Here is a 23,146-nt window from a genome sequence, read left to right as displayed (position 1 = left end):
TTTTTTTTTTTTTTTTTTTTTTTTTTGGTTCTTTTTTTCGGAGCTGGGGATCGAACCCAGGGCCTTGCGCTTCCTAGGTAAGCGCTCTACCACTGAGCTAAATCCCCAGCCCCACGACCTCTGTTTTCTAATTGGTCACAGTTCTTAGGAAAACTAATTTCAGAATACAATTGTGATGATGAGATTGTTGAGCTGTAAACAAGTGGCAAACGACTCATGGCAAACGTGAATATTGCTGAAATGCTTCCAAAAAGAGGTGACTGAGGGGCTGGGGATTTAGCTCAGTGGTAGAGCACTTAGCCCTGGGTTCGGTCCCCAGCTCCGGAAAAAAAAGAACCAAAAAAAAAAAAAAGGGGGTGACTGAATGACAACCATGAAAGACCCGATTCTTTCCTATTTAGCCAAATAGACCCCGCTTAATTCCCTCGGGTTCTGGAACTCCTAGATTTGCATTAACCTGACCCTTGCTTTCTGCAAATGTCACCCACCCTCCAAAAGAAGGATTTCGCCACAGTACGGAGAGGAGGGTCTTGGAGTGAGGTGTCCTTGAGGCTGTGAGAATTTTTACAGCTTTTCTTCTGCCAGCTTTCTGTAGAATTTTATTGGCATTCTGAGTGAGAAGGGACATTTTGGGTTGTGAGGAACAGACTGGAACTCCGTCACGCGTTAACATCCCTGTACGCCAACCCAATAAATGCTGGTTTGTAACAGCCAAAGGCAAACAACCAACTCTGTCAGACATTCCCAGACACTCCCTGGAGGGCGGATACAGTTCCTGGTTGGAAACTTAGGATTGTGCTAAGAGAACAGGGCGTGTCTGGGGCAGGGTGTGGGGGTTTGTGGAAGTAGATTCTTTCTATTCCACGCTGAGGCTGAGCTTCTGAGTTCTGATCTACAAGCACCTAACAAAATGCCGTGGCTGAAGAGGAGCTCCGTAAATATTCGCTTAATTAACTGTCATGTCTTGATTCTTGTGTGCTCACTTAGGCTTCTGAAAAGCATGAGGTGGGCTTAATTCAAAGCCATGGTACTGCTGTGCACTCAGAAAGTATTAATTGGTGCTGATGAAAAGGTAAACCGCTTTGGGTTAGACGAAAACAAGTGAGAAAGGCTGCAAACTCTTGGCTTTTGCCTCTGTTGCCTTTGGAGGGACTGATTTGTGCAGTCCCAGGGTTAATCACTTGTCCTATCACATCAGGCACCAGAGTGTATTCAGGTCACTGAGCAGTTGCGGGGGTGGCTGAGAGGCTTCCTGGGGCTTCAGCCAGGGGCTCAGGCTGCTGGCAGCACACACAGCCATACTTTTAAGGAACGGAAAACTTGGTAAGTATGCCAAAGTAAGAAAGAGGACCAGGTCAGGCTAGATCCCAGAATTAAGCACCCAGGGCTGGGAGGCCTGGAGATGAAGTGGACACAGCAGGAAGAGGACTTACTTTGAGCCAATAATGAGACTGGGGCCAGGGTGATGCGTCCCTTTCCAGGGTTTATTTTCAAGGTCCTTGAAGCTCTTGTTGCTTCTGAGACTGAGGACAGTTTCTTGCTGATACAGGAAAGATAAGATGGTGTCAAGGACTGAAGTGTTCATTATTCTCAGTAAGTTGGGATCAGGGACTCTGACTCCTTCTCCTAAGGACTAAGACATCATACTTTTAATTCACAGATAGATCACCAAAGGATTAAAAAACGCAGGACAGTCTAAGACAGGACCAAAGCTTAATAGAGAGTTAAACCTGTGTCCAGGTTAAAAAAACAAACAAAACATTTACTTATGCTGTAAGTAGGTATGCACTTCTGTGTGCTTGCATACAAGGATACCACATGGTGCTCACGGAGGTCACTGACTCGCACACGTTGGTTCTCTTTTTTCCACCATGTGGGGCCCAGGGATAGAAACCAGAAGTTTCACTCATGGAGTCATCTCTCTGGTCCCCACTTCCCGATTTAAAGCCAAAAAAATAAATAAGCTCTGATTGCCACCAGAAGTCAGACTCACTTGGGCTAAACCTCGTTTTTTTTGGCAATATCAGGTGCGTTGGGCTCTTTTGTACTCACAGAGCACACTTGGTTTTTATTATATTGTGGTTTGCCCTGGAGTTATCTGTATTTTGGTGGTAATTCCACTGCCCAAGGACAGCTTCTAGTCGTGTACTCAGGACTCAGGTGACTTCACCAGAAACTTCTCCCCTTTGAATTCATAAAATACAGGTGAGGGGCAGGTACAGGATAGAAGGAGGCCTGTCATTGGAGGAGAAGGAAGGATGGGCGGGAGAGAAGTGTGAAGGAGGAGGAGGAGACTGGAATAGAAAGGAGGAGAGGAGAAAGGGAGAGACAAGTGGTGGCCGGACAATGGAGGCTGACTTAAAGATCTTGCTCTGTGTATTTGCAGGTTGTTATCAAAGTTCTTAAGGGATGGATGGCCCCAGGCTTTGTATGTTTAAGTGGGCAATTAAGTCAAAGATTATTGTGTTGTGTGTTATTTTATGTGACGGTTTGAGTGTAGGAAAGTGTGTGGCGGCAGGAGACACTGGGCCACCGTGGACTTGGAATGTGTTTCCGCCAAGATATCTAGCAGATATCTTGGGGCACTGTGGTGTGGACCTAAGCGAGGTAAAATACAATAATTTTTTTATTTTTTATATTTTTACAACAACATTATTCTACTCCTATCCAGAGACAAGAAGTGCAAACGGCTTCCATTCATACCAGGCTGTCTGCAGATACCCAGCAAGATGAACTCTGACCTGAGAGGCAAAGGAGTGGGGACTGATGGGATCTGGTGTGCAGTTTACACACCAAACAGTCCTTTCCTCTCCCGCTCATTCCCCACCAGTATGGATGGTGACCCCTTTTTAATTAGCCAGGGGTGTTACATAGCAAATGTGAGCTGTACGTTCTTCCTTCCCGGGTGAGCAGGATTTGGAATCAATGCATGTTGGAGAGCAGGATTCGGATCAATACACTTTGACAGTGCCTCTTTCCGGGAATCAGGGCAACAAAGGATCCAAGGATCTAGACTGATTTCAGTGACTTTGCGGGAAGTGTCAAAGACAGGCACAGAGCAGCAAAAGGCCACAGTGATCCTGCGATGCCCTGGGTACATTAGTGTTCATGTATGTGACTCAGGCCAGTTCGTGCAGAAGGATGTGTCAAGGCAAGCTTGCCACTATACAGGTGGGACAGGAATACGTACTGAGGACTGTCCATCACGTCTCACCCCGTAAGTCAGTAGTAGGCCCTCTGCGTTTATTCTTGGGAGTGTCATCCAGGAGCATGCAAAGAAACTCACAGGATCACGTGAATATTCGTAGAAAAAGAGCTGCATACTACCTTTACGGTTAGAGTGAATTTCTTCCCAGGTCACAGGCATCATTCAATCTACTCTTGGTTATGCTCCTTCTGATTTCCTTTTAATTAAGAAGTCTTGGTTTTCAGTCTCAGCTCTGCAACTCATCAGTTATTAGCTTTTTGGGAAAAGCCGATAAACCCAAATTTGCTTTTCCCTAGCCTTTAAAAGAGTGGGCATTTTATGTGGTATTGGTGCCCAAAGCCTGTTTTTCTGAGGTTTTATTTGGGATTCTTCCAAACAGTAACAACAAGATTCTCAACATGTTATTATCCCTTGTGTGCGCATGTGTGCATGCGTGCCACGGAATGCATGTGGGAGCCACGGGACCAGTTTCAGGGAGGTGCATGGTGTCAAACTTGGGTCATGAGGTTCGTTCGCCAATTGTTTTTTAGCTGCTGAGAGCTCCTGCGAGATTCTTTCCAACACCTTTCACGCTACTTCTGTGCGGTGGCTGAATGAGAGGGGAAGATCCCAAAGAACTTCTGACCAGGTAGTCTGACTTCCTGTTGGCTTTTCAGGGCTGTGTTTGTCAGTGGTTGCAGACTATGCCCCTGGGTCTTCTTCTCACATCTGCTGGGGGAAGTGCCAGGCAAACTGAGTAACTTCGAATGGTGGTTTCAAAATCATAGTCTGTTGATCCCTCCCGACCAACTCTTGGTTCTTTCATTTGTTAGAAGTATGAATGAAAGCCAAGTGTGGTGCCTCATGCCTGCACTCCCAGCTCTCAGGAGGCAGAGGCAAGAGGCGGGAGACCTCCGTAGCCTTGGGCCTGTCCACGCCCACCCCAGTTCCCGAATAAGTCATGGTTTATACTTATTTTCAATGCTTAAACTATTCTATGTCTGACATGTGGCTGGTTACTTCTCGGTTTTCCCAGGTCCAAGTTCCTCCACATCTCAGTGGCCAATTTTCCCATGCCTCTTTCTTTCCCAGAGTTCCTTTCCGCTGGATGTCTCACTTTACTGTCCTGCCTTTTGCTATACGTCATAGGCTTTTCATGTTAACCAGTCAGAAGATGCCTTAGGCAGGTCAGGGAGGTCAGAGACACATGTTCACACAGTGTACACGCCAACAGACCTCTGGGGGAGGGGTGGGGAGAAACTGGCATAGTACCAGATACTTAAGTGATCTTTTGGTGATCAACTGACTTATTTTAAATCATTCTTAATGATTGTGTATTTATGCTTCCAGGCATTATGATCATGCTATTGTCAGCTTTTGAAAAACAGCCCTTTGTAACTACATATCCACATGGCTTATCTGTAGAAGCCCTTACTGGAGACCCCACGAACAAGTTTTCTCTTGTTCACAACACACAATCAGCTCGGGACTGACAGAGTTGTATTTCTTAGAGGCAAAGGAACTGCCAGGCAAGGGCTTTGCTTGGGTCCCGACTGGAGACCATATATGGCAACTGCAGAGAACTGACTAGTTCCCCAGAGAAAGAAGAAGCTGGGCACAAAGATTGTGGATCCTGGAAGCTGTGTGTGAACCTGTTACTCCAGCCTATGCCTGACCCAGTCCCCTCATGCATGTATCCAAAGGGAGGAAAACCTCAGTTTAAACAAACAAACAAACAAACAAACAAACAAAAAAGTTCTTTTATTTCACCCTTTTTAATTTTATTTTTAAAAATGCAACTTGGGGTTGGGGATTTAGCTCAGTGGTAGAGCGCTTGCCTAGGAAGCGCAAGGCCCTGGGTTCGGTCCCCAGCTCTGAAAAAAAGAACCAAAAAAAAAAAAAAAAAAAGCAAAAAATGCAACTTTTTATTATTTTTAAATTTTTAATTTTTTCTTTTAGTTTTGTGAGGCAGGGTTTCTCTATGAAGCCTTGGCTGTCCTGGAACTCACTCTATAGAACAGGCTGGCCTTGAACTTATAGAAATTGCCTGCCTCTGACTCCTAACTTCTGTATTTTAATACATGTTGTAAAATACCCAGGCTGAAGAGATAGCACAAAATATGCCTCATAGTTTATTGCTCCACTTGGAATCGTGAGAACTCAGGTGACATCCATCGCCTGGGCAACAATTGTCCCCTAAGGACCAAAACAGTTACTGGTGGTACAGTGGTGGCTGGGCCGTAGTCCTAGAGCTGGCTGGTGGGGTGCTGGTCTGTGCACCTTATGCTGTGTGCAGAGGTCTCTGGCTTGGCCCAGTGGAAGCGGTCAAGCAAGGGGGAAAAGGTGTGAGCAGGGAGCAGGGAGTGCAGCTGCCTCTGTTCTGGTGGTGTTGCTCTGGTGCCCTTGCTGCTTTGGTGTTGGTCCGGGTCAGTCAGTGCACTCACAGCTGCACTGCACTGAGCTGAGGTGGAGGAGGACTGGCTAGCATGGGAGTTTCCAGCGGCAAAGCTTCCGGAGAGAGTTCTCTTCCCAGGAAGTGTTACAGCTCTTATGACAGAAGCTCTCAGCCAACCGAGTAATTCTCACACAGCTTTATTCCTTCTGGTAGGATCTTCTGTACAGTTTTGGGGTGGGGTGGAATCTGACAGCAGGTGCTTCCTATTGGCTTGGTCTGAGATGTTAGGAATGCCTCATCTACATGTGGATGGGGCTTGGGAGCATTCCCTCTGTGTGACTGGTGGTCACAACTCTATGTGGGGCTGTGGCCAGGGGTCAGGGGCCTGGTGTTGGGAGCAGCTGAAGTTCCTTCTGTCCCTTTGGGTCCTGAGGCTTCCAATCCAGCTCAACTTTACCCGGCTTCCTCTCACGGTCCACTTCCCCCTAGTGGGGCCTGGGCAAACACTGTCTGAGCACGCCCAAGATTTCTTACATGGCTCTACAGAGTGGTGGTGCTCCTGAGTCAGTAAGTAGATGTAGACACCTTTTATAGTGGGGGGACTCATCTTATTTGACTGCCTCTGCCCATAGGTAAGACTTAGGAAAACATGGGCTCTGCCATAGGTTCTAGAAGGGATGTTATCAACAGTGGCTAGGTTTCCAAGTGAGAAAAGGGAGACGAGGAAAAAAAGGAGGGGCTTGGAGTAGGTCAAATGGCCTGTGGCTAATATGCCCCCTCATAAATTATACATCAATTAATAGTGGTATTTATCATTTAATAAAGTAGACCTCTGTGGTGGTTTGAATATGCTTGGCCCAGGCAGTGGCACTATTAAGAGGTGTGGCCTTGTTAGAGTAGGTGTGGCCTTGTTAGAGTAGGTGTGGCCTTGTTGGAGGAAATGTGTCACTGTGGGGGTGAGCTTTGAAGTCCTATGCTCAAGCTCCACCCAGCCCTCTTTCTGGCTGCCTGCATTCCTTTCCTGTTTTTTGCCTTTGGATTAAGATGTAGAACTCTCAGTTCCTTCTCCAGTACCGTGTCTGCCTAGAAACCACCATGCTTCTCATCATAATAATGGACTGAACCTCTGAAACTGTAAGCCAGCCCCAATTAAATGCTTTCCTTTATATAAAAGATGCCCTGGTCCTGGTGTCTCTTCACAGCAATGGAAACCCTAACTGAGACAATCTCTTTTTTTTTCTAAACTCGTAAAATTTATTTGCAATGTTTTAAAAAAGATTGTACTTTTAAGTGTGTATTTGTGTATGTGTGTATATGTATTTGTTTATATGTGTAAATGTATATATATGTTTGTATGTGTATATATGTGTGTGTGTATGTGTGTTTATAGGTGTGTATGTATGTGGTTGTGTGTGTGTGTCTGTGTGTGTGTTTATAGGTGTGTATGTATGTGGTTGTGTGTGTGTGTTTATAGGTGTGTATGTATGTGTGTGTGTGTGTGTGTGTGTGTGTGTGTGTGTGTGTGTGTTGGAGCACCTATGTGTAGGTGCTTAACAGGCTAAAGGAGTCTTCTTCCTCCTAGAGCTGTAGTTACAGTTGGGTGTGAACCACCCTATGTGAGTCCTGGGAAAGGAGAGGAACACAGGAGGCGTGCTTACCCTCTGAACCCCTACCCTCAGATAACATAGTCATCCACACTGTGTGCCCAAGTCTGTGTGGCTGAGTACTATGTCTGCTACCTGGTCCCTGAAATAAATCTGCGATCCCTGTAGTGGTAGTTTTGGTTACACTGCTTTGTGCTCCCGGTGGGTCACGTGCTTCCAGCGACCCGCCCAGGAACCCTTTTGATCTTTGAATGAAAGACACACACTAGCTTATTTTTGAAATGCTTCAGCTAACTCAAAGGCTGGGCAGTTCTAATCCTCCACCCTGCTGTCATAGATTTCCTTCTAGTACTCCCGACTCAACACCCTCTAAATCTATGACCTATCTTTGCTGTTCTGTTCCTTCTGGGTGGCACCCTAGCTGCCTAAGACACTTGTGGGCAGTCCTTTTGGGAGCCGCATTCCTTCTCTCCTACATTTTGGATGATTTTCCTTCTGTAGCTCTAAGTCTGATCCTTCTCCTTCTGAAACATGGCGATTCTCCTCTCTCAAGGTCTAGCCCCATCTCCCTTTGCCCCGCCATTGGTTGTACAGCAATTCTTTATTGCCAATCAAAAATCTAGCTAGGGGTGGAGACCCTTAGCATTTGGGAACCTGATATTTTTGTGAGCCCAATTGAGTTGAGACACCATCAGAACCAATCCTAACAAACCCCTAGATGGAGTGAGTATGGTGTGGGAATGAGGAATTCTAATTCTAGATGAAGACAGCATCATGGGAAGTGAAGCTGAGAAGGTCTCCTGGGTACTTTCTAAGCACCGAGCACAGTTAATGGCCGATCTTATTTATCAAGCGCGAGTTAAGTGCTGTGCACATACAGGATGCTTCCTAACCTAACTCACTTGGTCTTCCAAAAGCTCTCATCTAGGAAAAAGCAACTGAAGCTCAAACTGCACAAGTCACCCGGAACCCAGACAGTGCCCGAACCAGAGACGCTCAGCACCATATCCCACAGAATTGGGTGCAAAGGTCTTGAAGGGGGCTCACTATGTCAGCCCAGGATGCACCCCAGCAGAGAAGGGAGGAAGCAGCTGGCTAGTGTGGGGTGGAGGGGAGATGTGTGACACTTAGTGGAACTTACTAGGTGGCAGAGAGGAAGTGGAAAGGGTGGCGATTTCAAAGGTAGGGATGCCAGGGTGGAGAGAAGAGACAGATGTGTAGCTGAATCTCATAAAACACAGTGTTTGAAGAGGGAGAGGAGGGAGGAAAAGGCACAGGAAACATCTTTACTGGGCAAGTGATCTGGGAGCTCAAAAAGACGTGAAAGAAGCAAAGATGGGGTGGGGGTGGAAGACGTGGAGGTGTGCGCATGCGTGTTTCCATGCTGGGTTTTAGAGCGATCATACTGGAAACTCAGTGGGTTGGCGATCATCCTGGAAACTGGGAATTGTGGGTGCCTGGACAACTTGAGCCTCCTCTGATAGTTTTGGCCAAAGGTTCTGCTTGTATTGCTTTAAAAAAAAAATTACCCCCTGGATGTTTAAAAGCCTGGAGTTTGCAGGCCAATTATCATAATTATTCTGAAAGAATTCATTACCTGTTTCCGTTTTTTGTTTTATAGAGCGAATACTCATTTCCCGTTTTCTTTTACAAACTGCTCAGCACGGGAGACCTGCAGCTTAAGGACTATCCACTCCAGGAATTCCCTGCAGGGTCCTGAGTACCTGGTGTTAAAAAGATCATTAAGCTTGGGCAGTTCTTTCTCCCTGGAGCCCCTGCTAATTTGTATTTAAAGACCTAAACTGGAGCAGAGTTAATATTTACAGGGAGGTAATACATTATTTACATGGACTCTGGACACCAAAACATCTATAAATTCACATATAGTTAACCTCCTTCTGCTCCCTCCTTCCCATACTCATTAAGTCAATTCAAGACCTGTTCTATGAGGGGACATAAAGAGCCTTCAATAATCTCTCCCGCGATCCCTGTAAGAGGAAGTAGAAGATGGCTGCTAAACGCCCATTTAACACGAGGCTCCCTTGTAGCTGGTAGAGCAAATGGTTCTGGGTGAGATGACAAAATAGGCAAATGATAAAAATGGGAGGAGAAAGGAGTCATTAACATTTCATCCTTAGGAAGAAATGAATCACAGCAGATGACGTCTTCTTCCCTCTTGCTATTCTTACCCTAAAGGAATCGTCTAATTCTAGAAGATTTACAGGGCTAAGAGATTCTGAATATGAACAAAGTCAAAATAAAAGGGAAATTATGCTGTTTATACAACATGTGAGTTCAGTAGCACGAGCTGACAAATTACATACTTACTGCATAGCAAATTTTTTTTTGAATGGCGGCAGATGTATTGATAACAGGATTTCTCTGTGAGGCCTGACTGTCCTGGAACCCACTCTGTAGATCAGGCTGGCCTCCAACTCAGAGATCTGCCTGCCTCTGCCTCCCCAGTGCTTGGATTTAAGGTGTACATTACCTGGCTTTGCCCAAAAATGCTTAAGCAATACTTTTCAACCAGCTCTTGAACATCAGGGTCTGCTGTGGTGTTTCCTGTACCTTCATACAGTGCCGGATGTCTGGGCTCCCTACGCTTCTACCCCAGGTTCAGTCCAGCTCAAGGCAATCTACTTGCCTTTGGGGATAGAAACCAAGAGACACTCCTCAACTATGTACACGGCAGAGAGATGTGGGCACCCAGTTGGCAAGGCCCGGGTATGAAAACGGAAACCCTACCAACAGCTGAAATGGTTGATATGAAAGTTTTATATAAATGTTCTCACCCTCATTATTCATAGGAACCAAAAAGTGCTAACAACTACAATGCCTACCAACTGATGAATGAATGACTAAAATATGGTATATTAATTTAATGCAATTGTAGTGAACAATAAAAAGAAATGAAATACTCCTGTGTTATAGCACAGGTGAAAATCACCAGTGCTGTAATAGCAGAGGAGCCATTATCACAGATCCCACAGACTGTGAAAGCGTGGTATGTATTAGAAACATCTTTAGACCCACAGATCAATAGGATACACGAAATCGGACAAACTTTAATAACAGGAAAAACTGGCACAGAAATGAGACAGAAAATCCAAATGGCCTTGAATTTATTAAACAGATTAAAACCACACAAAGAGCCTGTGGTGGTGGCACACACTTTTAATTTTAGCACTTTGGAGGCAGAGGCAGGTGGATCTCTGTGAGTTCAAGGCCAGCCACAGAGTGAGTTCCCGGATGGCCAGGGCTACACAAAGAAACCTTGCCTTGAAAAAAAAGACTAAAAAGGAAGAAAAGAAAGAAATAAAGAAACTTCAAAGTCTATCAACTTGTTAAGAAAAAAACTTTCTAAATAACTGAAGGGAAAAGAACCTTCCAATTCATTATGTGATGTCAGAAAAACCCTGACATTCATAATTGACAAAACATGAGAAAGAAAAATTAAAGGTCTCTATTTATCATGAATATCAGCACAAAAGTTTTTAACCAAACTACTAGCTAATCAAATCCATCAGTATAAAGACTATCATGACAAATAGATTTTATCCCTACAATATAAAGCTAATTACACACTCAACAATTTGTGTAATTTATCCTATTCACAGAATATAAGAAAACCATTATAGGCCATTCCAATAGCTATGATATAATGGGGAAGTTCAGACTTCATTTATGAGTGGGAAATAGAAGTATGAACCAGAGCAAGCTAAAACAAGATAAGACAAGACAAAACAAAACAAAAAACAAAACAAACAAACAAAAACAAACCAAAAACCCTATCAGTCAGATAGGAGTGGAGGCACCAGCTTCAGCCTGGTAAAAGACATCTACAAAACCTGGGAACAGCACCGTACTTAGTGCTGAAATATTAAATGGTTTCCTCCAAAGATCAGGAACAAAGTAGAAAGCTCAATCTTCCTCTTTCCTTCTGAGGTCTTGCCCTGGCAGTAAGACAAGAGGAAGAAAGGACACAAAGAAGAGAAAGAACTCAAGTTGGCCTTATTTTTAGGAGTAAATGGTGGCTATTCTTCATGATGCAGAATCTAAAAATGATCCTTACTCACCGGAGGTCAGCCTGTCGGAACTGTTTCCTGAAGATGCTAAGTTAAGAACTAGTGTCCTTGCCTTGAAGACTTCAGTCATGGACTAGGGTCCCCCTATGTCACAGGAGTTACGTTTATGTGATTACCATACATTGACTATTCCTACTTCTGCTATGCATTGGTTTTGCAATGGTGTCTCAGTGTGAAGACCAGGCTGGCCTCAAACTCATCGAGATCCACCTGCCTCTGCTTGCTAAACTTGGGATTAAAGGCACGTGGCTCTACACTTTTGGCATTAAATCTGTGTTTTATAAAGCCACCCAGTTCAGGTATTTTTGTTATAGTAATTAAAAAATAGGCATTCTTTTCTTTTGGGCAGTATCTTCTAGGTCCATAGTCTTATGAATGCACCTCTCTGTCCTGCGTCCTGCCTGGTATCTTACCCTACAAGGCAAATTCATTGTGGATTAATAACCCATGTGGTGGTTTATATATGGTTAGCCCATGGGAAGTGGCACTATTAGGAGGTGTTGGAATAGGTGTGGCCTTGTTGGAGGAAGTGCATCATTGTGTAGGTTAACTTTGAGAGCTGCTAGTGCTCAAGCTCCACCCAGGGCGGAAAGAGAGCCTGCTGGCTTCCTGTAGTCTACTCCTGACTGCCATCGGATCAACATGTAGAAATCGGCTCCTCCAGCACCATGCTTGCCTGCATGCTGCCATGCCTCCCTCCCCTACCTTCCCCATCTCTTCCTCTCCCCTTCCTCAGTGAAATGTTTGCCTTTGGAAGAGACACCAGCAATGGAAATCCTAACTAAGGCAATCATGGACAAAGGCTGGCATTATCCATTCTATACACCAAGAAGATACTCAACAGTAAGAAGATCACAAAGTTGAGAAGCAGAGAAAGTGTGCATAGGAACCTCCCTGTCTAATCCCCTCTTAGTCCTTTGGGCAGTTGCTATCAGCCATGGGGTTCCCGGGCCACACACACAGGTGCTCTGCATCCTGAGTTTTGTCTCAGCTGACAGATATTAACTTATTTCTGTAATCTGCTTGTCTTTTAGTTCATCCTTGTGTGCCCTTTAAAGTAAATCAACCCCACAATGCTCGGTGAGCTGTGGAAGAGTCCACAGCATCTGTAAATCTGTGTACCTGTTTATTTCTGACACGAATTCCTTGTTTTGCATGTGGGCACTTTCCTGTCAAAACAAAGAGACAGTGGTAAATCAGTGCTGGCTCCTTCTGGGGTACTGGATCAGCAACTGGGGAGGTGCGCACTGTTCTACAAAATTAAACAAGCCAACACAAATTCCCAACATTCGCCATGTGTGCAACTGTGTGCTAGATCGAAGAGCCCCCATTTTGTGTCCATGCAACCTGGTAAATGATGTTATGTATGTTAAAGAAAAGACAGATATTTCTGGGGAGAGTTTAACAGAGTTAGAAGAAGATTTCTGTGGAAACCTGGCTTGTGGTATCTCAGGCTGTCTCGTCCTTGAACTTCTGAATTCTCAGTGGCCGCTTACATATATGCAGGGAGACCTTGAGACTTTGCTCCAAGGAGAAAAGCAAGCACAGAATGGGTACATTTAGAAAGAAAACAAAGTGCCAGTGAGAAGAAAGCTACACGGGAGGAAACCGAGTGCCAACCCTGCCCATCAGGGCCAGTTCAGATCTCGCCCCTTTGCTCCGATCCCTCCACATACACACCACTTTTTTATAAACCTCTTTAAACATAAAGACAAAGTCAGTGAGCTTTACAGTAAACATACTACCGACCCCGGCCTATCATCATATTTGATCATATTATATTAGTTTTCCTTGTTTGAAAGCTTTATTTTTGTTCTATGTATATGTATGTTTTATCTTCATATTTCTCAAGCATGCCCGGGGTCTGGGGAAGCAGGCCAGGACATCGAACCCAAGGGAGCTGGAGTCACAGGTGTTTTTGAGCCACTGTGTGGTGCCGGGAAGCTACCCAGGTCCTCTGTGAGAGTGTTTTAAATACTTAGTCAGCTCCCCTGCCCTCATATGAACTTCCTTAACTACTAGTCTCTTTATCGAGTCATTTATTTTATTCAATTCTCAGCAAATTGTGCCCGGGGATGTAAATCAGTGGTAAAGAACTTGCCCAGAATACCCGAGGCCCTAAGTTCAATTCCCAGTACTGCCAAATAAATAAACAACAAGGAAAGAAATACATGAATTAAATACTTAAGTTACAAACAGTATTTCTCTGTAAGTTTTTTAGCTTAGGCCTTTCTTTGGCCTGTGTAACCTGTACATATTTATAATTGTTTGAAGTCTGCCTCTTTTTGTCTAAGGGCCTGTTTTGTGCAGAGGTGTCCCTCTGGGCTCCTTGGCGAGTTTCCTTCATAGACCATTTGTACTCGTGCACTTGTACTTGTGAATGCCCATTAATTCTGAGCATGCCCAAGGCTGGGAATTGTAGGCCAGGAAATTACCTGCAACAGTGTGGTTGGGGGTTAGGGGGACTAGGGATAATGGCCACTGTACCGACAAGCACATAGGTGCGCATGCGCATGCGTATCGGCGTGCACACCATCACAGCATCAGAAGCACCCACTGCCCCAGGACCTGCAAATACTGAAGAACCAGCAACTGCCTGTGGCTGTGTAGTTTTCAGGATGCCCCCTGCGAGTTTTCCGACATTGCTGGTGACTCTTCCATTTCATCACTGTCAGGAACATTTTATTACGTCATCCTTCTGATCTTCACACTAAAAGTAGCCGTCAAAAAGAAAAAGCCAGAAAAAAGCCTTCCTTTTGCATCTGATGTTTTCTGGGCCTTGAATTCCTTTATCTTGTGTTCCTATGGTTGTGCTCACGCATGCAGATTCCCATGTATGTGGGCACATTCGTGCGCATGTGCATATGGAGGTTGGAGGTTAATATTGTCTCCCTTCTTTGCTCTCCTGTTTATTTTACTGAGACAGAGTCTCTTGTTGAACCTGGCACTCACAATTCAGGCAGTTTGCCCTGTGGCTCCTGTGTTTCAACTTCCCAGTGTTAGATTACAGATGAGCTCCCTTAGTTCCCAGACTTTTATGTGGATTCTGGGGATTGGAATCCTGGTCCTTAGCCTTGTGTGGCAAACACCTCATCCATTAAGCCGTCTCCCAGCCTGACTTTGAGTCGTATTTTGAATCAGTTGTGCTTTTTTCTCTGATCATATCAGAGTCAGGAACTGGAGAGCCACTAAAATTTTACCCATTCCCTCACTGCCCCTTCCCTCATTTTCTCTGGCTTAATTTTTGCCTCCTAGCTCCCGAGGGCCCTGTAGCTTCAGCTTGTCGCTGAGCTCACTCCCAATCCTTCTTTTACTATATCTTTCTCATTTCTGAAACACTCTGTTCTTGTGTACGAGCAGCAACTTTCCCCCTCCCGCCGCCTTCCACCTCCGCATGGAGCTGGGAATATCTTTCTTACAGACTCTTCTGGGGGCTGAACGGGAATGGCACCCCATTAGTTTTCTGTTTCCTGAACCAACCCATTTGCCTGAATGGGTTCATTTGTCAGTTCTCCAAATCTAAGAACATCTAGCTCCTTAAAACTAGAGTTTGCAGGGCTGGAGTGACGGCTCGGCGGTTCAGAGCCCTGTTGCTCTTCAGAGGGATTCTCATTTAGTTACCAGTGTCTCCAAGGAGCTCACAACGATCTGTCTCCGGTTCCATGCCATCTCACACCCTCTTCTGACCTGTGAGGGCACCAGGCTTGCACGTGAGGACATACGTACACACATGTACAAGTTAGCCAAAAAAAGTTCCACCGTTTCTAAATCATCAATGGCAATCCAAAAGCACGTTAGTTCATTCTGCTCCACACACATTTCGGTGCTTTCACGAGTTAATGATTTTCTTACTGAATTACTGAGCCAAGGCCTCAAACAAAAACAAGAGCCCAAAGCATCCTTCATCCTGTTCTTCCTCAGTCAGCACAGCCACCCATAAAGTCCTATTTCCTTCCAAGCAGTTTCTTCCCTAGAGTGGCTGGTCGAGGCCTGCGGAGCCTGGGCAGTCCCTTGGCACTGTTCTGCCTACCGCACCAACAAGCTTTCCCTGGGAGTCAATGGCTTGTTTTTCTCATCCTAAACTGCGTATTTTTTGACTTTTCTACAAATCACCATTTTCATTCGTTCACATGCTCTGTCGAGAGAATCCGATATTGAGCAAGACAGGAAGGTATCTCCTAACTTCAGCAATGCCCATAATCTCCGAAAAGATTACGACTTTACCCCCACGCCTTTCACAGGTCAGTGGGTCTTCTTATTGGACTATGTAACGATTAACCTTCTGTTTTTCAGAGACCCTAGGTACAGCGGTTCTAGGTACCCTGTCCAGGGAAGTGGAGCTATACAGATGTGGACAGCCAGTGTGGGGAAGGCACATTCTGAATTCTGCTTCTCTTTGTAGTTTGTGCTCTCATCATGTTTTAGGGAGGACATAAACCACCCAACAGAAACAAACTTAACAGAAAAGTTTTGAGTTTGTTGGCTGCTTTTCGGCTCATAGATTCAGAGGGCTGCATCCTGTCCACGGTTGTTTGGCTCTATTGTGTCTAGACCCACCATGAGGAAGACAGTGTGTAGAAGAGGAGGCTGTTCACCCATATAGAACTTTCAAACACACACACTCAGTCACCGATTTCTTCCTGCAAGGCCCTGAGTTTCCAGAATAGTCCAAATTAGGATCATCACCAGCTGCAAACCGAGCCTCCGACATATGAGCTTATAGGAGACATGGTGGGCATTTCATGTTTAGACCACAAAAAACCCTGGTTGTTCTTTGAGCTCAGCGATGGAGATGAGGCAGTCTAGGGATCGAGGCACCATGCATTATTATTGTGAGACTTCTTCCTTTTAAAAAAACTGTAATAACTTTTAGTCTCTGCATCTGTTCCTGAAAGTTCACTGGGTAACTTTCCCATTTGCTTATACTCCAGCTTTCAGAAAACTTTACCTTGGCGCCCAGTTGTCATGAAAACATAGTGACTTCTAGTGTCTCTCTTCCTGTTTTTTTGGCCTTTAGGTTTCCGTTCCGCCGTTATTTCTGGCACTCCAAACGAATGCTCTGTTCACGAGGGCCTTGGAAACTATACATGATTCCTTTTTTAACCCAGGAAGGATGAATGCATTGGGGAATAGTGCACAAGAAAAAGGAAGGTTGACAATGTAAGGAGGAGACGGGCTCCCTGCTGGCCGGGTGTCCTCGGGGAGGAGAACACAGGCATAAGGCAGAAATGACGGCTCGACGCTAGGTAGACTCAGTGTCTCACTTTGTTCACTAGCACAGTTGGTATAGGTGCCACGTGTGGAGCTCTCAGTCCCTGTCAGCTCCACAGAGGAGGTTTTGAGAGTCCAGATTGGGGACTGTTGGGCAAGTAGTCACCCGGATGACATGGGTGCAAACTCGGGGGCTGGAAGTAAGATTATGCACCACAGCCAGAAGGACCAGGAGTTCTGGAGCAGGACATTATTGTGAGCCTCGCAGCCATGCTACAATGCTCCATTCCTTCTCAACGACATGGATGGTAGAGTGTTGGTGAACTGTACAGACCCACAGTAGACAGTCACCAGGAAGGTGGCCGCTGGAGAGACTGCTGGAGACTGTCTTCTGAGAATGGCGGAACCTATGGGTCTCAGCGGGGAAAGGAGTCTTGAACTCGGTTTGCTAAGGAAGGCCTTGGTGAAGAGATGTGATTTTCCGTCCTACACAGCTGCTTAGAATCACGTGAGGAATTTCAAACCATCCAGAAACACCACCCAGAAATAACAGAAACCAATCCACTGAGCTGTCTAATAACAGACACCACTCCAAAATAATTCACAGAAGCACCCAATACATAGGGTTTCTGTCTGTGTGCGTTCACTGCACAGCCGCTGGAGACAGGTACTAGGTTGCACCCATGGCAGCAGCATCGTGGGAGCCTCCACTACCTTCTGGGCTGTCCCCCTGAAGTTATGACTTAGGGACTGAACTCCACTTTCATGCATTGGGCTATTGAGTTAATGGGCTGGACCGTGGGCAGCACCTGCTTCTCAGTTTACTGCTTTCTCTGACACAGCGGGCAGCGCTAGGTGGACCCCTTCAGGTTCCAGCCTGGAAGCCCTGCTCCCACAAGCAAGCTTGTCCCACATCCTTTGCCTGAATCGGGAACCACAGAGTCTTTGATCTCCTTTTTCTGCTGCAAGCATTATTTGTGTTCATTTCTCAGTACCATGCACGTGGACTTAAACACCAAAACACTTATCTTGTTACCCGGTTACCTTGTACCCAGTCTTATTTGCAGGACTGAAGACAATTTCAAGTCATATCTCCTACCCAATAAAAATTCAGGGTGCAAGTTATATTACCCTCAGCCCCGTAACTGTGCTCTTTCTCTGCCTCGTCTGCTCCCTGCATCCAGCCCTCCAGCTCTCAAGCTTCCAGAACCTCTGGTTTTCCCCAGGCATCTGAGCCACCACGACATGCCTTACACAGCTCTCTTATGGCAGAGAGGATTACATGGGGTCCTTGAAAAATGAATTAGCATCTTATAAAGGAGGACTCCATTTTATGTTTCTGTCCTACGGGGCAAAGTTCTGTTCTTAGCAGTCCCAGCTTCCCCACCCAAAAACCAAGTCTCACCTTCCATGACAAAGAGAAGCGACGGCAAAAAGCACAGACCTTGACTGTGAGTTTGATCTGAGAGAAAGTGACAGTCACGAGTGGTTTGAAAACACTTCTGGAGCTGCCTGGCTGCTGTCAGGTTGCTGGCTGTGTGACTTTATTGCTACTGTACACATGCCCAGAGGGGTTGACAATGGGAAGGATTTTAAAGTCTAAAAATAAAAGTCAGTAAACAAACCATGGCAATTGTCAAGCTACAGGAACTCGCCCACAATTGTATTTTTTTTCCCTCAGACTTCCAATCATTTGTTGCCAGCTCTGAGGACAAACATTAGAGCTGTGGTTTGATGCCCTGCCCATTAGCTGGCATTTGTGTGTTGTACCTGTCCGTCAGCACAGACTCCACAAGCCCTAGCCCAGGGGTAGTTGAGATTTGCTGTAGGCTTGGGTTGCTAGGTGGTTCCTCTGTGAACAAAGCCCCAAACTTTGAGAGAGAGAGGGAGGGAGAGAGAGAGAGAGAGAGAGAGAGAGAGAGAGAGAGAGAGAGAAAGAGAGAGAGAGAAACCCAATCATGAGTGGAACATTAATTTATAAACCCACAGCGAACCACTGCAATACAGGAACCATGTTGAAATTACTTTAAAACCCTAGATATTTCCCTTCCAGTGTTACTCGGGGTTCCAGCAATGAAGCCTGCTTAGCTTGGTCAGTATGCTCTTACTGAGAGATGTTGTGAATGGCTTTCTTGCATTAAAAGGGCAAAGCCCAGCAAGTGCAAGGCCCTGGGTTCGGTCCCCAGCTCCGGGAAAAAAAAAAAAAAAAAAAAAAAAAAAAAAGGGCAAAGCCCTATTGAAATCCCTGCAGTCAGTGGGTGAGTCCCTTTGGGGGCAGCCCTTGAGGTCAAGTCTAAGCTTCTGGTTCTCCGTAGTGTCTTACTGAGGTCTTGAGAGATCTGGATACTTTTCAGCTTAAACTAGAAAGGGGGAAAGGGAGGGAAGAAGAGGAGGAGGAGGGAGAGAAGGAGGAAAATGAGGAGAGGGGGATTGATGGTGGTCAAAAGAAGAGATCTGCTGTAGTCCCATGGCTTTGGTTTCTCTGCCAACTGTTGTTGTCACTGTTCATCCTAAACACACAGGGAGTTTCTTCTCTAACGTCTCCATGAATAAAGGGCACAGGTTAGTATTTTCAAAAAGGCACATTGGTAAAGAGAAGCAAAAAGGTAATAGCTATGGGGAAATGTAGCCAACACACAAAAGCTAGAGTTCCAGACCAGAGAGATCTTTGAGACAGGCTTTCACTATGTAGCCCTGGTTAGCCTGGAACTCACGGATCTGCCTGCTTCTGCCTCCAGAGCAGTGGAATCAAAGTCCTGCCCCACCTCTCCCCAGTCTTCAGGCAGAGTTTTGATCTTTTAGGGAGTTATTCACCGCACACACACACAGAATATTGCTGTCCCACTAGCGTGAGAGATGCTGGCACTTGGTGGTGTCGTCTGAGGTGAGATGGCAGCCGTGTAACTGGCTCACCCTTCTGTGGGAGAGTCCCACTTCCTCAGTACCGTCCACTCCATCCGTCTTCCATGTCAGGAAGCCACCGCACAGGTTCCGATTATGGTTTTGCTTCTGATAGAAATCTTCTGGAAAATGGCTACGTTTTCAGGACTGCTAATGTAACAGCTGGACTAGACGGTAACTTACGATCGTGATGTGATGATTACATCCCTAGGTACCAGGCCTCACACAGACTAGGTGCCCAGTAAATATAAGTTGAATGAGTGAATGAATGAGTTACTTTCTCGGATGGATTTCTAAGCAGTGGAATTGGTAGATTGGCTAATTAAGGCAGCTTCTCAGGGTCTCCTAGACTGAATCTTCACTCACCCTTGGCTATGTCATTTTCTCATCCCACCCACCCAAAGTCTCCAAAGGGTGCCCTCTATATAGACAGCGTGATGAATGGGTCGTCATCCGGGAACAAGAACTTGGCATGGCGGCCCTGAACTCTCAGACACAGTGGTGGATGTTGTTCAGGAAGACTCGGATGGGAGCAGCCATGTTTGGATGCAATGAACCACAGAACATGCTGAAGTCATGGATGCTTGGACAGAGGAGGTTATGGAATATCAGGTTCAAGTTCTGAGCAATATTCTGGAGGTGTGAAACTTGGGCATTGCTTCAAACATCATGACCAAGAAGCAAGTTGGGGAGGAAGGGTTTATCCAGCTTACACTTCCACATTGCTGTTCATCACCAAAGGAAGTCAGGACTGGAACTCAAGCAGGCCAGGAAGCAGGAGCTGATGCAAAGGCCATGGAGGGATGTTTCTTACTGGCTTGCTTCCCCTGGATTGCTCAGCTTGCTGTCTTATAGAACCCAGGACCACCAGCCCAGGGATGGCACCACCCACAGTGGGCTGTGTCCCCCCACCCCCACCCCACTTGATCACTGGTTGAGAAAATGCCTTACGCTGGGTCTCATGGAGGCATTTCCTTGGGGTCGTTTCTCTGCAACAACTTCAGCTTGTGTCAAGTTGACACACAAAAACAGTCAGTTCAAAGATCAACAACAACCCTAGCAGCATGACAGAATTAGGCTCACTCGGGGTCCAATTCAAATGTATAATTGCAAAATCCAGGCGTCAGAGGGTGCATATCTAACTGTGGAGAAGAGAATTACCTCCCCACTAATGGAGCCTAGCGGCATTGAGAAAATTGTAGCAATTGGCGCTCATATAGGTTGTGCCGTGAGTGGGCTCACTGTTGATGCTGAAACTTTAATTGATAAAACCAGAGTGGAGACACAGAACCACTAGTTCACCTATAAGGAAACAATGACAGTTGAGAGTGTGACCCAGGCTGTGTCCGATCTGGCTTTGCAGTTTGGAGAAGATGCAGATCCAGGTGCCACATCTCGTCCCTGTGGAGTAGCATTGTTTTAAGGAGATGAGGAGGAGTTTCGCATGGACCCATCTGGGACCTTTGTACAGTGAGATGCTCGAGCAACTGGCTCTGCCACAGGGAGACCAGAGCTCCTTGCAAGAAGTTTACCACAAGTCTATGACTCTGAAGGCGGCCATCAAGTCTTCACTCGTCATCTTCAAGCAAGTCATGGAGGAATGCAATTAACATCGAGCTAGCCACAGTGCAGCCTGGTCAGATTTTCCACATGTTTACAAAGGAAGAACTTGAGGAGGTGATCAAGGACATTTAAGGAGGGGCCGTCCTCAGACATCCATGGGATACTTTCAGTTCTAATGGCCCTTAGACTTTATTTCCATCTCTTACGTCATGGAAAATATCCAGTATATGTACGTGTGTTTTTCTATGATGTCTGTATCTAACAGCAATTCTGAAATGAAAAAAAAATTAAAAAAAAAAAAAAAGAGTACTTGCTGCCTTTGCCTTTGCCGAGTATCCTTAGTGTGTGCCGAGAGAGAGAGGCCTCTGGTCTCTCCCTGTTCCAGTACAGCGAATACACAAACTACAGTGCCGTCTCTCCCACCCCTACTTTCTTAAGCTAGGGTGTTGCTTGGAATAGAACAAGACCTAACTCACGGGTTTTATTGGAAGAGGGCCCCATGCTTATGGCCTCATTTAACCTTAGTTGCCTCCTTGATGGACCAGTGGACAAATACATACTGGGGACTAGGGGCTCAACATACAGTCTGAGAATACAACAAGAATGATAACATGTAGAGAGATGGCTCAGTGGTTAAGAGCATTGACTGCTCTTCCAGAGGTCCTGAGTTCAATTCCCAGCATGGCTGCCAATTTCATTCCCAGGAAAGACTTGAAATTGAAATTTGCAAATTGGACACATTTTTTCTCTTTTTCTACACACACACACACACACACACACACACACACACACACACACACACACAGAGAGAGAGAGAGAGAGAGAGAGAGAGAGAGAGAGAGAGAGAGAGAGAGAAAGAGAGAGAGAGAGAGAGAGAGAGAGAGAGAGAGAAAGAGAGAGAGAATGCATAGTTATGACCTAATGTTGGCTATGTGAAGACTTCTAAAGTCCTCCAACCTTCTGTAGGCTTCCTCTTCCTTTGCTGGCCAGACAGCCTTTCTCAAGATCTTTGCCAATGTCTAGACAGAGAAATAAATCTTTCCCACCCAAAAGTCCACATGTTTTCTTTTTTTTTTTTTTTTTTTTTTTTTTTGGTTCTTTTTTTTGGAGCTGGGGACCGAACCCAGGGCCGTGTGCTTCCTAGGCAAGTGCTCTACCACTGAGCTAAATTCCCAACCCCCACATGTTTTCTTTTTAAAACATTTTATGTATGTGCATAAAATGTCTGTGCATCCGTTGCATGTCTGTTGCCTATGGAGGAAAGATGTCAGCATCAGGCCCCCCAAAACTGAGCTGTAGTCATGTGGGTGCTGGGAATTTAATCTCCTCTGGAAAGGCAAATAGTGCACTTAACTGCAGAGCCATCTCTCCCACCACTACACGCACTCTCTTTAGACAGGGTGCTGCTTGCAATAACACATTTTTCTCACATATAAGAATTATGTAGTAACTTCTTTTTTAAAAAAAATTGCTCCTCTTTCTCTTAAATGTATAAAAATATGGGATTTTGGCCACATCTGTGTGATAGCTGCCGCATTTCTGTATGCACACGATTGTAACTAAACAAACACGGTTCCTTTTCTCAAGTCACGAAAGGGTCAGTCTCTTAAGAGTCTGTTTCCTTTGCTTCCATAGCTTCAGAGTCCAAGAAGCCAAACAGAACACATGGCTAAGTATTTTAGGGTTTGGCACAGGAATGTCGTAAGAAGTTTCAAAGCATCGATGTCTCAATGTTTATTTCCAGACTAGAATCTGGGGCCATGGAAACCAAGAGTTTCCATTCTGCATGAGATGTAAACCACGCAGCCTTTGGAGAAGTCTCACCTTGAGAGGTGTGAGCCTTGCCGAGCCTTCCAGCCTCTCTCTGAGGGCAGATGTTCCACTCTGGTGGACAGGACCCCCAAATCCAGAAAGAAGCTGATGTCCTTTGAAACTCCCCTACGGCATTTAGTTATGATTTACTCTCTTGTGTCCTGAGCTATGAACTGGCTTCACTGTGCTGTCCCCTGACACGTAAATCTTCCTTTACCTCGTCCCTTTGACTGCCCTGAAAACGTTTCATGGAGCAAGCATCCAGCAAAGAGTTTGCGCTTGAGCATTCAGAACGCACTATTGGAGCAAACATTAATACAGCTCGCCCAGGAAGCACGATGGAGTTACTGTGGGCATCTATGTCCTAGAAGGACATTTATGGCAA

General features: G+C 45.6%; 1 long non-coding RNA gene and 1 pseudogene across 1 annotated transcript in view; both read left to right on the top strand.

Moving 5' to 3' along the window:
- The first annotated feature begins 142 nt into the window (after positions 1-142).
- Positions 143-23,146, top strand: part of LOC134482379 (uncharacterized) — a 33,078-nt gene continuing 10,074 nt past the window's right edge. Inside the window, exon 1 of the long non-coding RNA XR_010058388.1 lies at positions 143-3,836. This is a non-coding gene — a long non-coding RNA (uncharacterized LOC134482379). The remainder of the gene's footprint in view (positions 3,837-23,146) is intronic.
- LOC134482378 (proteasome subunit alpha type-5-like) lies at positions 3,830-21,287 on the top strand (annotated as a pseudogene).

Source organism: Rattus norvegicus, chromosome 16 (assembly GCF_036323735.1).
Source record: "Rattus norvegicus strain BN/NHsdMcwi chromosome 16, GRCr8, whole genome shotgun sequence".
In the NCBI taxonomy this organism is placed as follows: Eukaryota; Metazoa; Chordata; class Mammalia; order Rodentia; family Muridae; genus Rattus; species Rattus norvegicus.
This window is presented reverse-complemented; position numbering and strand designations above follow the sequence as displayed.